This window comes from Melopsittacus undulatus, chromosome 2, assembly GCF_012275295.1.
Source record: "Melopsittacus undulatus isolate bMelUnd1 chromosome 2, bMelUnd1.mat.Z, whole genome shotgun sequence".
NCBI lineage: Eukaryota > Metazoa > Chordata > Aves > Psittaciformes > Psittaculidae > Melopsittacus > Melopsittacus undulatus.
This window is the reverse complement of record NC_047528.1, coordinates 86,565,551-86,578,707: the sequence shown is the minus strand read 5'-3', so window position 1 is coordinate 86,578,707 and position 13,157 is coordinate 86,565,551.

Sequence of the window (13,157 nt, the reverse complement as noted above, 5' to 3'; positions counted from 1 at the left end):
GATCTAAACACACATTTTGTGAAACCCACTGGGGTTTAGAACTAGATGATCTTTAAGATCTCTTCAACCCAAACTATTCTATGATTCTATGAGACATCACTGCCTCCCCACAGATTTGGGGCTCTGTCAGGCAGCAGCACATGTGTTTAGGTGGCTCCTTTCACACTTGAGAGACCTGAAAAAGATTAGGCATTAGCCAGGGGATGTCAGCAGCACAGAAGCTGAAATACCCTTGACGGTCTGGGCCTGAATGGGTGATCCACAAAGGAACAGAAGTGTTCTGGGAGATGTGAGGCTTAGGCAGCAACTGAGGGCGATCTAAATAATTTATTCAAGTATCAAACCTTTCCATTAAAAGATCTGCTTGGTGTTTGCCTTTCCTCCATCTTGCCTGTGCATGACCAGCCAGCCCAAACACGCTCTGTCAGGCGTCACAGGGGCATTGCTCACAGACCTTGCACTCCTCCACCTTATCATGCACACAAAGCCCAGCCCCACAGGCACACATGAGACAAACACTCCGACCTTCATCCCAGGCAAGGCTGAAGGGAGCATTTGCCACCACTCACCCAGAAGCACGCAAGGACAAACTGTGCTCCATGGCACACAGTGTTCACCCAAGGGTCACGCAGTGTTCACCCAAGGGTCATACAACCAGCAGATTTTTGAGCGCTCACTTGACAAAGTGCAGCCCCAACTTCTCTGCTTTCCACCCTATGGGGAGAGCCAAATCCACACCACACTCTCCTCTAAAGAAGAGCCCTAACAGCAGAAGCAATGGGCCATCAAGGATCAAAAGGGGACTATCCCCCCCTCCTGTTGAAACCATGGCACTCTGCAGCAAAATTAATACATAATGCTAGAGGCTTCTGTCTGGCAGAAGAGTACTAAAAGAGGAGATGGGGATTTGCAAACACATCCGGGGGGGGATGGCAGGGAGGGGAAGCATCGCCTTCTGTTTCCTGGATAGCTTCTGCATTTTTGCATTGAACCAATCTGTAGATAAAACACAGAAGCAGTGTCAGGGGCAGATACCAGACCCCAGGAAAGTTCCCCCATGAAACACCTTGCAGGCAGCCCTTGCTGCTGCAACCCCTCAAGGCCACTCTGCCCTGGCCCCATGCCTGACAAACACTCATGCAGATAAAAAATCAAGACACTTTGGGCACCGGCGGAGCAGAAGCTGCAGAGGTCAAAGTTTTGCACTATAATGAATTTTGGGTGGGGTTTTTTGTGTCTTTGCTCTCCCCCAGGCACAGGTGAAGTCCACAGCAGAGATGAGGAAGGAACCACCTCTCCATGAGGCCCTTTGGCATTACCAGACCTTTGCCTTGACTGCAAAGCAGCCTGTCTTCCCGTACGTGAAACAAGACATGGCAACAGAAACCCTAATCAAAAGACTTAAGCATCTGCTTTTGAACAAATCTGATGTAAGGCAAGAAAGCTTAACCAGGGCCCAGAAGAGCACTAATTATCAAATGGAAAATTAACAGGTAATTCGTCTCTAATGTGAGCTAATCTTTTCTAGGGGAGGAATTAATTAAATGGGGGAATTAAATCACCAAGAATTTGCAGAGTGACCAGTTCTGATGGGATTCAGTTAATGAGCTATCTGACAATTGTGTCAGCTTCATTTTCTTCTCCTCTGGACACAAAAGGAGAGACAGAGAGCAGATTAGTGCAGTGCCTCCTCCCTCCCGCACTGCAGCCTGAGATGACTGCACCTTACTTACAGCCTCGTTTCTTGACAAAACTTGAGAGAACAAAAATCAAAAGCCAAAAGCAGACCGTTGGCAAAGTGAGGTTATAAAATCGTATTGAAAGTTAGTAAGTGAGAGAGAAGGACGTTTCCTTTACAGAAATGGCCCACGGGGTCATGACGCACCCTCCTGCCTGAGCTCAGTGCCAAACTAGCAATGCAGTGAACTAAAGCCAAAGTCTGGTGCCAGCACCCTCCAGCAAAGAATGGGGAAAAGGTGCGCATCCCTTCCTCCACTATATGCAAGCCACCTGGACCAAGATGAAACTCATTTTGCTTGGGATTTCAGTTATGTCTGAACTGTTACTCAGTCCTGAACAAAGGAGGGGAGGTTGAGGCTCTTCCATGGCCATTAATGAAATCCATCCGCATGGTGCCACTGACATGCTCCAAGCACACAACCTCATTTCTGTCTAATTATCCATTGTGGTGTTTATGTCAGTGTCATACTGCTACAACAGCTCCGTGCCAGCTGCAGGAAGAGGAATGATCTCCAGCTTTGCAGAAACACAGAGCCACATGGGCAGACACCACCTGATCTCTCATAAAGCCTGCCAGCACAAAAATAACTTCTTAGAAACACTTGAACATGTCTGAACAAGCACAGTGAACCAATATTGGATCAGCACTTTGCATCGCAGGGTTGCAGCATTTACGAGCCAGCCTTTAAAGCCCTAATTTTGGATTTGCTGCATCTTGAAACCAGTGCCCAAGCTCACCTGCTTTTAATTCTGCCATCTCCTCACAGCATTGCATGCCAAATCCTCTAACAACCCTCCTGGATGGAAAAACACAAGCATTTACACTTTAGGGCAGTGACTGATCTGTGGCACCTACAATTGTTGAGGCTCTGCAAGTGAAATAGCATGGTCAGATCTGGGTGGAACTGAGGGGGGGTAGTTACATTATCTACTTCACAGACTGTGATTTTCCATATCTAAATAGAGGCTGAAGGAGGCAAATTAAAAGCTTATGGCTCTCAAGAAAAGAAAATCACTGTTGCTGATTCACTTGTAAAACGATCCTCCAAGTGTTAAGATCTTCCCTGTTACCGCATGTACATATGCAACCCCATAGCTCTGAGACTTTTGACAGTTTATGCCTGAATGATGATAAGTAATAAAGAAAAACATGAAAGCTGGCAGTGTCTGTTAGTCAGTTCACATTACAGAACAACATATTCTCTCCTGGAACATGCTGGGTCTTATGCAGATTCAACTTTTCTGTGTGACGCAAGTGCTGTAAAAACAACTCTGAGTCACAGAATAAAATCACATAATTCCCAAAGCCAAATAAGGACAGAACTCAGCCCACACAGCTCTGATTTCCCACTTTCTTCATAGTAACAATTTTATTTATCTTCCCTTTTAAACTATAGCATTTGCCTTGCTCTCACTGCAAATCTTGTGGTTCCCATCACTGAAGCCTATAGTTGGCATAAACACTGGTACTGTAAAAAACAAAGTTTTGTCCCAGCATCTGCAAGGTCTAGCATAAAGCCTGTTACATGCTCTCTGGGACTAGCTTTGCTAATTGGTATGAGGTCTTTATCAGGAACCTAGAAGGCATTCTCCCAGGCAGTCTCTACCTTTTTGTCTATTTTGACTTATTTTTCACCCAGAGTTAATTTACAGCCCAATAGAGCCAGGATTGAGTATTTTATGAATGTAATACAGCAGCACCTAATGGCTTATGTCTTTAGAAGGCTTTTGAATTTCATAACACAACTAGCTTGTTTCACTGACAGATTTCCCATGTACCAAACTGGGCAAAGCCTTGTGCAAACAGTCTTGCGGCATGTAAATAAAGCCTTCTGACTTGATCTGCAAGTGGAGTAAACCATCATCACTCTGCTGCTGTCATTTTGTATCAGAAACTGCTGAGCTTTCCACTCTGAAACCTTAAGGACATTTTATTAATAGGGTAAGAGGAGTTACATAAGAAGGCTTGTATGCAATAAACAGGATGTGATATATTTACAGCATATGTAAGCATATTGTTTTATTTATTTTCAGCATCGCTGATTTTCCTTCTCCCTGGCTTTACAGCATCTATGCGTGATAGCTGAGTGACTGTGCTGGAAATACAGGTTGTAATGTTCACATGGTAACGTACCATAAGCTTGATCTAACTATAAAGCAAATAAGAGCTATTTGTGCCCTTACATAAGAAGCAATGGCATACCCCAGCTTTACATTTTGCAAAGCAAAAGCCTCTTGAAGTGGATGAGAATGTAGCAGTGTGCTTGTGTATTGTTGCTGCCTGATGATTGACATAGATGACAGACCACCATCTGATTCAGATACACACACACTCCTGGGTACCAGAAGCCATTCACACAGCGAAGCAAAGACATAATCAAAGTATGGGGTTCATAAGTCAGAAAGAGCAAACTGTACTGTGTCCCCCACCAGAGCTTTAACTTCAGCCAGCTAACACATGCTTGCACAGCTGCATCCCCTTCTCAGCCTTCTGTTTAGTTATTCCTCCTTCTCTTCCCTGCACTTAAGTATCTTCCAAGTTACCACTAGTAACTGAATATATTTACTGAATATAGCCGAGGTCTCCAAGAACTCATTCATGTTTGACATTTTTGTGTTTTAGCAGTAACATTTATGTATTTGAGGCATGTTTTTCCACTGCTGTTTTTTAAACACAGTAAATTCAGTCTGGTTTTAATGCTGTTTTTTCCTGAAAGGTCTTCCAGATCTCTAACGGAGGCTATAACACCAGCGTGTTTCTTGATGAAAAACAAAGAAGTGATTTATTCAGCCCCTTTAAAACTCCTGTATCATTAAACACAGTATAGTGCAAATGTTTGAGAACTGTTGAGAAGAACAAGAAGAAAATATGTCTCTATTAAAGCTCCAAGAGTCTTGTATTTTTGATTAAGGAAAAGCAATTTTATACTTCTGAGACCTCCCACACCATATTCTTAAGAGAGAAAAGGCAGGAAATAGCCTATCTGACATTTACCACTTGGGGAGGAAAAGAAACACTTCAGAGTTCCTTTATATGTCATAGGCTAGCTAAAAAGAAATAACTGGGGTTTGACTTTCTTGCCAGCTTTAATTCACTGATAAGCCTCAACGCCTATGTCTACATGCAAGAATAAGTGAAACTTGCAGGTAAGCATCTCTAAAACAGAGAAAGGGTATTGTATTACCCAACCATCCTGGTGCAGCATCTGTAGCACTGTATACATGCTTAAACTGGGGGCACAGCAGTGATTTCCACTTGGACAAATGATACATGTGCTTCTACAGTGCAGTATTGTCTACAGTAACCATCAAGAAGCTTAAAAGTAATTTCCTCCAAATACTGTTATTCAGCTAACTTGTACTGTCATAAATGCACTATCATGGGGTTTGTTGTAAGTGCTGGCCTTTCTTTTCCATCAAAAGGAATATCTTATATTCAGTTTTATACAAATGGGCTGCTCATAAAATTGCTACCAAGTCTTTGCAGCCCAAATACTTGGTTCTTTACCTGTAAATAGACCCCATGATCAAATTTCAAGTTTACAGCCTAGGAAGGTCACTGGAGCACTCTGCCCCTGCAAAGCTACACATAGACGTATCTTATTTTAGCCTTGCACATAGAAGACTGGAATGCAAACACTAACACATTCCCAGGCTGCCAATCGATTTTATGACCTTTACTTTTTGTTTTGCATCTCCTTCTTCTCTAACTCATGGAAAAAGCTGTACCTCCATCTCTGAGCTATGAAAGACAAGGGATGGTAAGATCACAAACCAGAGGGGCTGGAGCTGTCAGAACTGACACCAGTGTTGATTGTGACACTCTGCAGAGGGCATTTGTTTCTCCTCCAGTCAGTCACCAGAGCATGGTGTGTACAGTTTCACAGCTGTCACACCAAATATTTTAAACGAAGGGGTTTTTGCCAAGTCAGAACACATTCACAAACCAAGAGATCATCTCAGGACAGAGCCTGTCCAGGAAAAAGCCTGTTTCTATTCTGGCACTACAGCTTGGAGCAAGAGGTTACAGATCCCAGGACTGTCACAGCTGGAGTCTGTTTATGGAGAAGGTTTAAAACACAGACCGAGCTAATCTCTGGATTTCCTGAAGCAAAACATACAGTACTGCTTGTTTATTCCCCCCAGACAAGAGTTTCATCAGATGAGGACTGCAGCATCTGCCTACAGTTTGCTAGCCACACTCTCAAACTGCACAGGTGATACTTTGGGGAGATCAGAAGAAAACCAGACCTAAGAATCTGCTATGAAGCATCCTCCCTAAGAAGCTCTCATTAGCATCAATCTGCGTGAATTATGGAGTTAATCCTTCCTACTCTCATGAGTAATCCTCTATGTACTTGCACAGCAATTCAGATAAGATGCTACTCTGCTAGATGCAATACAAACATGGAACAAAAGGCTACAGGCCATCACAGATGGAATCTGTGCTCCCACACAGGTTTCCCGTTATCCCATGAATCCATTGCTATAGGTGGCTGGCATTGCACTGCCACACCATGACACTCTCCAGAGGGATGATCCCGTTTTCTTTTTTTCCCAACGGAAAGAAGACATCTCCTAACTGACAAGGTGGGATGAGGTATAAAAAGATGGTCCAGAAAGAGTTTAGGCAGGAGCCCTGTGGTGTTAAAAGTACCTGGAAATGAGGTAATTGAGAGATGACAAAACAAATGGAAGAATTTTTGAGCCTGTGATCTGTGCAGTCCTCTGCCTTACACCCCTGTGCACTCAGGGGCCTCAGATTTCCTCTGAATTTGCTTTGGTCCATCAAAATACAGAGGAGGCCATAATACACGTGATGCACAACTATACACCAAAACATGGAAGCTAGAATGGAAGAGTGGAAGGTTGTATTTGAACACACAAAATCCTTGTCCAAGGCAAACTGGAAAAAAAAACCCAAACCGATTTAAAAAGGAAAGACTCCTACACTGTTTAAGTGCCCAGTTCCAAAACTGGTAGCACATCCACTCTCCCATCTGCAAGTTGTCAAGATCGAACAGGCTCAGCTCTCCAAGCAGTGGGCTGAACAGAAACACACCAGGGCTGCCTGCAGTCCTGGCCATGGTGGGGAAGAGCTTTAATGTGTCTGGCAGCAGGTGCTGCCCAAGGGACCACACTGTGGGAGCCAAGTGCCTAAAAGGGAGGGTAAGTAAATGCTTCCCAACTCTCCCACAAGTATGCCCTGCCTTTAAAAGGAGGAAGGACTGCTTACAGCAAATGTATTTACAGGCCTGTTCATGCAGGTAAGTACAGGTCTGTATTTAGGACTGATACACTGGATTGCAGGGAAAGGGGGGATTACAGCTCTCGAAAAACAACATCTTTGATCAGAACAGCACAGTCAGGAGATACTGAGCTCTCTCAGCTAGATGAAGAGGCATTGAGCTAAATTAAAGATTAATGTTACAGTTTGAAGCATAAATTAATCTCACTATTGGCTACATTGGCTCAGAAATTGAATTAATTTCTCATCACACGAAAGGGGCTCAAGCCCTGTCTCTGAGATTTTTACTGTTTCCTGGGAAAGGACAATAGTTTTACATTATTTATGTCAGCTGGGATAAGCCTGGCTCCTCTCTAGCCTGGTTTACTGGCACTTCATAATGCAGACGTGCATCCTGTACCAGTCGGGCTGTGGAGACTTGAAGCAACATGGGATGGAAATGTTCTGACACTAATGTACTCTGCTCCTAGTGGGCTTTTGCCAATCACCAATCACCCTGCTAAGTCTGACGGCCTTCTCTACTGCACTGAAATCACCTTTTCCTTACTCCTTATTTGCCTCTTTTCCAGTTTGATCTGGAAAATCCTGGACATTTTCCTTCCTGCCTGCTCCTTTATTAATAGGGTAACATTATCCTACAGGCAAGCTGCCCAACATACTTGAAATTGTGCCCTGCTTGCTCTCCTGTACCCAGCACTATTCCAAGTCAACACTCCAAGGACCTCTTAAGTGACCCCAGTGGAACTCCGACACGGTGGAATTTTCCTCTGGGAGAAAGGGAAGAGCACAACCTGCTCCAGACCTACTTCTGAGGGCAGCACCACAGGTTAAATCAAGCTGGGTGGGAGGTGTCATCCCACAGCCACAAGCTTTCCCCTGCCTCTCAGTGTGGGGAAACACAAATCTCTCATTCAGGAGGAGCAATAGGAGTGAAGAATATCAGCAGCTACCCACCAGTTAAACAGCTAAATAACCCCTGAATTGGGAAGGAAACGGAGGCACTTCCGTAGCAAGAGAAGATCAATTCAGTGATATATAAAGATGCTCACAGGAAAAACACAGTATGTACCTTGTGAGCAGAAGGGACTCTGGAAAGTCCCTTCCATTCCTCTGTGTGGAAAGCCCAGGAAAGACTCCCATCCGCTGCTTCAGTCTCACAGTATTTTTCTCACTCCGGCTCTTGCCAGCACTAATTCAGGACACTCTCTCTGCCCACAGAGCTGATCAAGCATAGCCTCCTGCCAGCCTACAAGCGTCAGCATCCAGTTTGCACCAGCACCAACGTTCACAGCTGCCATCTCTCCTACCATCCCTACAAGCCAGTGTCTCCACTGTTTCCAGCCTACCCCCCACAGCACACAGCCCCGCAGATCGGGATGCAGATTGTGATGTTGTGTTCTTCCCGTGCCTTTAAAGTAGGAAGATCCAAAGCTTTCATCCTATTCCCACTTTGCTATTGATGTCGGAGGGCAAAGCCTGTGGCCCAGCTTACTGCAGCAAGACTGAGCTGTCCTTTTTCAGTCAATAAAATATAATTCCCTCCCAACCCATGGTATACCCACTAAAAGCCTCATTTACAGCAGAAGTAACAACAGGACTACTAACTACCTGCTGCCTTCAAGGCTTAAACCAGAGCCGTCCTTCAACTAAGCCCCATGAGGCAGTGGAGGAAGAAGTCTTCAGCAGCCCAACAGGAACACCAAATCAGAAGAGGCAAGAGCTGCTGAACTGATGTTCTTCCCACTTAGCATCTGCAGGAAACTTTCCTTTGAAGAAAATGGCAGTGAAGGTAAGCCAAGAGCCAGGATGCTTTGGAAATACTGCCTCAGCTGTCTCCTCCAAGCTTAGAAAAGTGCTTTGCAACAGCATTAATTGAGATGATGTAATTCTTGTGCAGGCCTCAGCACTGTGTACAGTACACAAAAGGAGACAAGTGAACCTGGAGTTTAAAGGACCACTTTTGTTCTCAGAAATCAAATAGACATTTTTCTCTATAACATTTCTGGGAGCAGGATGGGGCTATGAATCAGATACACTCTACAATCCACATACTGAGCATGTAGGCTGCTGAGGCTGTACTTCTGTAAACTGGAGCTAACTGTGTAAAATGAACACACAAAATAATACAGTGAATAACAAGGCAAAACCACTGTGAGCCCAGGTGCCCCTGCTGCTCACTGCGTTGAAGCAGCTCACCCCCAGGTTTTTATTGTCAAATGGCACCCACACACGGGCCCTGAACTGGCAGTACCCTGGGTACAAGCAAGGTACTGTACGTTGGTGACACGGGGTACACATTTCGAGTCACACTGCAACAAAGAACCCAGTATTGCACACTGGTACAAAATGACAATAGAACTGGTCAGGAGCTCCAACGAAACTGATTTGTGGCTGTTAGAAAATGCTGATACTTCAAAAGACATTTGCAAATGGGGCTATTGTGAAAAGTGGTCCAGAATTTTCAAAATGTCAGTCTCGGGCATTTGTTACAAAAAGTGTATTTCCAGAATTGGATTTAGAAACTAAAACCATTTTAACGTCATTTTTGATAAAGGGAGGAGTACAACAAATAGCCTGAAATTACCAAACAACCCAGAGTTAATGTTACATCAAAGACACTGCTCTTCTGATTCTATGCCCTGTATTGGAAGGGAGGAAAGAATTTTAAAGTTGGAAGATTCCATGGAAGAGTCCTCCAATCCAGGTCTAACTTTAGTAATACAGCATGCTCTAATAAACAAAATTAAACATAACATGCAAGTATAAAGTAGGTTCCTCATTTTGGAGGTTAACTGGTCACTGCATTCCAGTACTTTCATACTGCTGACAGAATAATAGTAAAAAAATACAAAATGCTTCCCAACATGCAGCTCTATCTTCTCCTGAATGGATGAGAATCCAGGAGCTGAGTAGCTCACAAAGCAGTTTTTGAGGTCTAAAAGCACACTTGACAGCCATACCCATTTACAGTTCTGCCAGCTACTGCTCTGGGTTAAAAGCATTCAGTGACCTGGAAGAGCTGTGTTTAAATAACCTACAGTAATAATTCTGCTGAGACAAACCTTGAACAGCCATCTCCCTGTGGCCAGACACTACCTGTTACTTTATGAGCTCCTGCCTGAGCAGCCCTACAAATTCTTTATCTGAAGGCATGTATTTGCCACCCTGAACAGCAGCACTGCAGCTGTAGGTGCACCCACCCCTGAAAGGAGACCTTCACACAACAGCAGGGAGTTTCTCACTTCTGAGAAAGCAGTTAGCTCTGTCAAAGTACCCAAAGCAATCTACGTAGAGGTTGCAGACACTGGACAGCGCATAGGAAAAAAGGAAGGGTTACCTGGTATGGAAGCATAAGGGACTCAGAGGAAGGTACAGGGTTTTGTGCTCAGTTGAAAGAATCAGGGAAGGCAGAAGGAAAACAAAACGGTTTTAAGCCAGTGGGACAAATAGCACAAACATGGCAGTGAATAGCTGTTGGTCCCCAACATCAAGGCTGGCAATTAATACCCAACCTAAACACTGACAGATGCAAAACCCAGCATAGAAGTAATCTCTAATCACACAGCATCTGGTGATTGCAGAAGGAAAACCACTCAACAGCCAGGATAGCTAGGAAAATATGCACCACACAAAAAAGAAAAAATGGATTTCCAATGGATCTGTCCATGTGGAAACTCATTCCTTGTCCCTAAGCATGACCTATGATATTCACATAATTCTGACAAGTCTTCATTTACCCTACTTTTAAAGGCTTCCATAGCTGCAAGCCCCACCTCCTATCTAATGCCTTCAGCTGAAGAACTGAAACTGAGGTAGGGGAGAACCTGTGTATGGTGTCTACAGCCTGTTCATGTGGGCTTGAGTTAAGAAAGATAATCAGATTTCTAAGCCAGAACCATAACCTTCGTACTTAAAAATTGGTCAAAGTACATGGCAGTGAGATTCTGGTATTGGAACTAAAAAGTGTGAAGTTATTTGACCTTTACTGCAACCTGGGAGAATCTCCACTGGGTTAGCAAAAGCTCAAGAGAAGTGACAGGTGGTGTGGTTATCATAGACATTCATTGAGCACACTTGCTTAAGCAGATGTCAACCAGGACTCAGAGATGTCCTTGTTAAGATATTCATAATCTGATGGCACAGCCCATACCAGAAAATTCAGTAGTGCACTGCAGGGTTCAACTCTTTATTTGCGACTATTTATGGCAATGCTGTCTTGTTCTGCTGTATATACTGAAACTTGCCTTCACTTCATGGGTTGGGTCCTGTCAAAGTGTGTTTCAAAGTCACCATTAACTTCTTTAAAAGTACAACACGGGAATAAAGGGTGCATCACCCATTGTGCTAAACTGAAGACCAGACCAGCAGCAGCAGAAAGCAACTCCTAAACCCCTGACAACCACGAGACTTATCTTCCATGTGGAACTTTATTCCCACATAACTGCTACTACTAAAAGCGTAGTGGCTCCAAGGCAAGTGCAATGGCTACAGTCTGGATGCTAGTTCCCAGGCTAAGACAGTGCCTCACACTGCTCCCACCTCCCCAGGTTATCATGAAAGGAAGTTGATGTTTGCACTACAAGAGCAACATGGGGTCACTCTTGTAGGGGACTGCTGGGCTTCTGGATTCTAACTTGACCACTGCCCTCTTGCTTGATGGCTTTGTGTCTCAGTTTCCTGATAAGTCTGACCTCCCTTCTTAAAGACTGACTTGCGTGAAGCACTGCAAAAGCACTAGTTGTTGAGGTGGGCCTTGCATTTTAATTTATGCACATAAAATAGGCAAACACTTAAGTTTTTCTGGGAATTAATCAATTTTCTCCATAAAGTACATTGTGTGACGCAGGAGTGGTCTAAATATCAGATTTCCTCAGCTGTTTAAGGATCAGTGAGCAGAGGGTGTCTCCTTCTCTGAACTAGCTGAATAGTTAGAAAACTCATCATGCATTTAAGTACATGATCCCATTATATTCTTAGACCCACAACTTAACATCATTAAGTACATGCAGAATCTTTTCACGCAGAGTCCCTAGCACACCTCCTCCATACACAAAGAGGAGAAAGCTGGAACAGATCAACAATGAGGTACTCTATTTCCATAAACCAGTCCTCAGTTTTCAAGTGTTTACATTTCTTCAGAGAATACCTCCCATAACCTGAGTGTAATCTCTGACTAAGCTCAGCATACCAGTGGTATTTAACACCTTCAATTATGACTTCTGGTCCACTTAATTTCTGGCCATGCCTTCTTTGTAAATAGCCCCAAGTGTCTGTTTCTGTTGCTTCACAAAGAAATGCTTTCAATCTCACCAACCTTTGAGATCTCAAGCACCATCAGAAGCATGTTTGACTGCAAGAAAAAAAAAACAGTACTTACAAAATAAAAGAGATAGAAAGCAAGGTAAACAATGCAAGTTGAAGTAGAAAGAACAAAAGCAGCTACTTGAAAAATGCTATCAGGAGTATAATTTATCTGTCTTGTTATATTAGAATAATCAAGGAATATGCTAAGGTGTACCACGGCTCTTACTGGGCAGTGATTTTGTTTTCAAGATCAATCTACCTGCAAATTACTGGTTTTAAGTAGAAACTAGAATCCCCAGGTGAAATGACAGACGGGATAGAATGCTGTAGCCCTTGCTTGAAGTTGACATTTTACACTGACAGGGTAAATAAGAAGCAAGGATATCAGCTGCAGCAGATGACATGACTGGCACCAGGTAACCCAGATCAGCAGCACAGCTGAGAACAGCGGCCTGAAGTGTCTTTGCCTAACCCTTTCTTCTTCTTTCCTTTTCATTTATCACTACCCCATCTTTCCCACTGAGTCATCAACTGAAGGAGATTATAGATACAGCCCTTGCCCACTGAAAAAACTCTGCTACTCAAGTCCCTTCATGAAGCAACACCTGTTTTCCGCACTGAATATCTAAGTACATAACACCAACAGCTTTCTATCAAATTACTCCAGATTGTACTTCAGCCTTCCCTGTAAAGCCTATAGTCCTAGCCTATCAGAGTGCCTCTTGGTGATAAACACGACTTGAGAACTCCAGTTTATATAAAACATCAGTGGGAACAAAGTTCATCCTACCAAATATGTAATTTGATGCTGTTGAACTGAAACCTGTACAGATGATTAGTCAGATTCAGTAGTGTGCAATCTGTG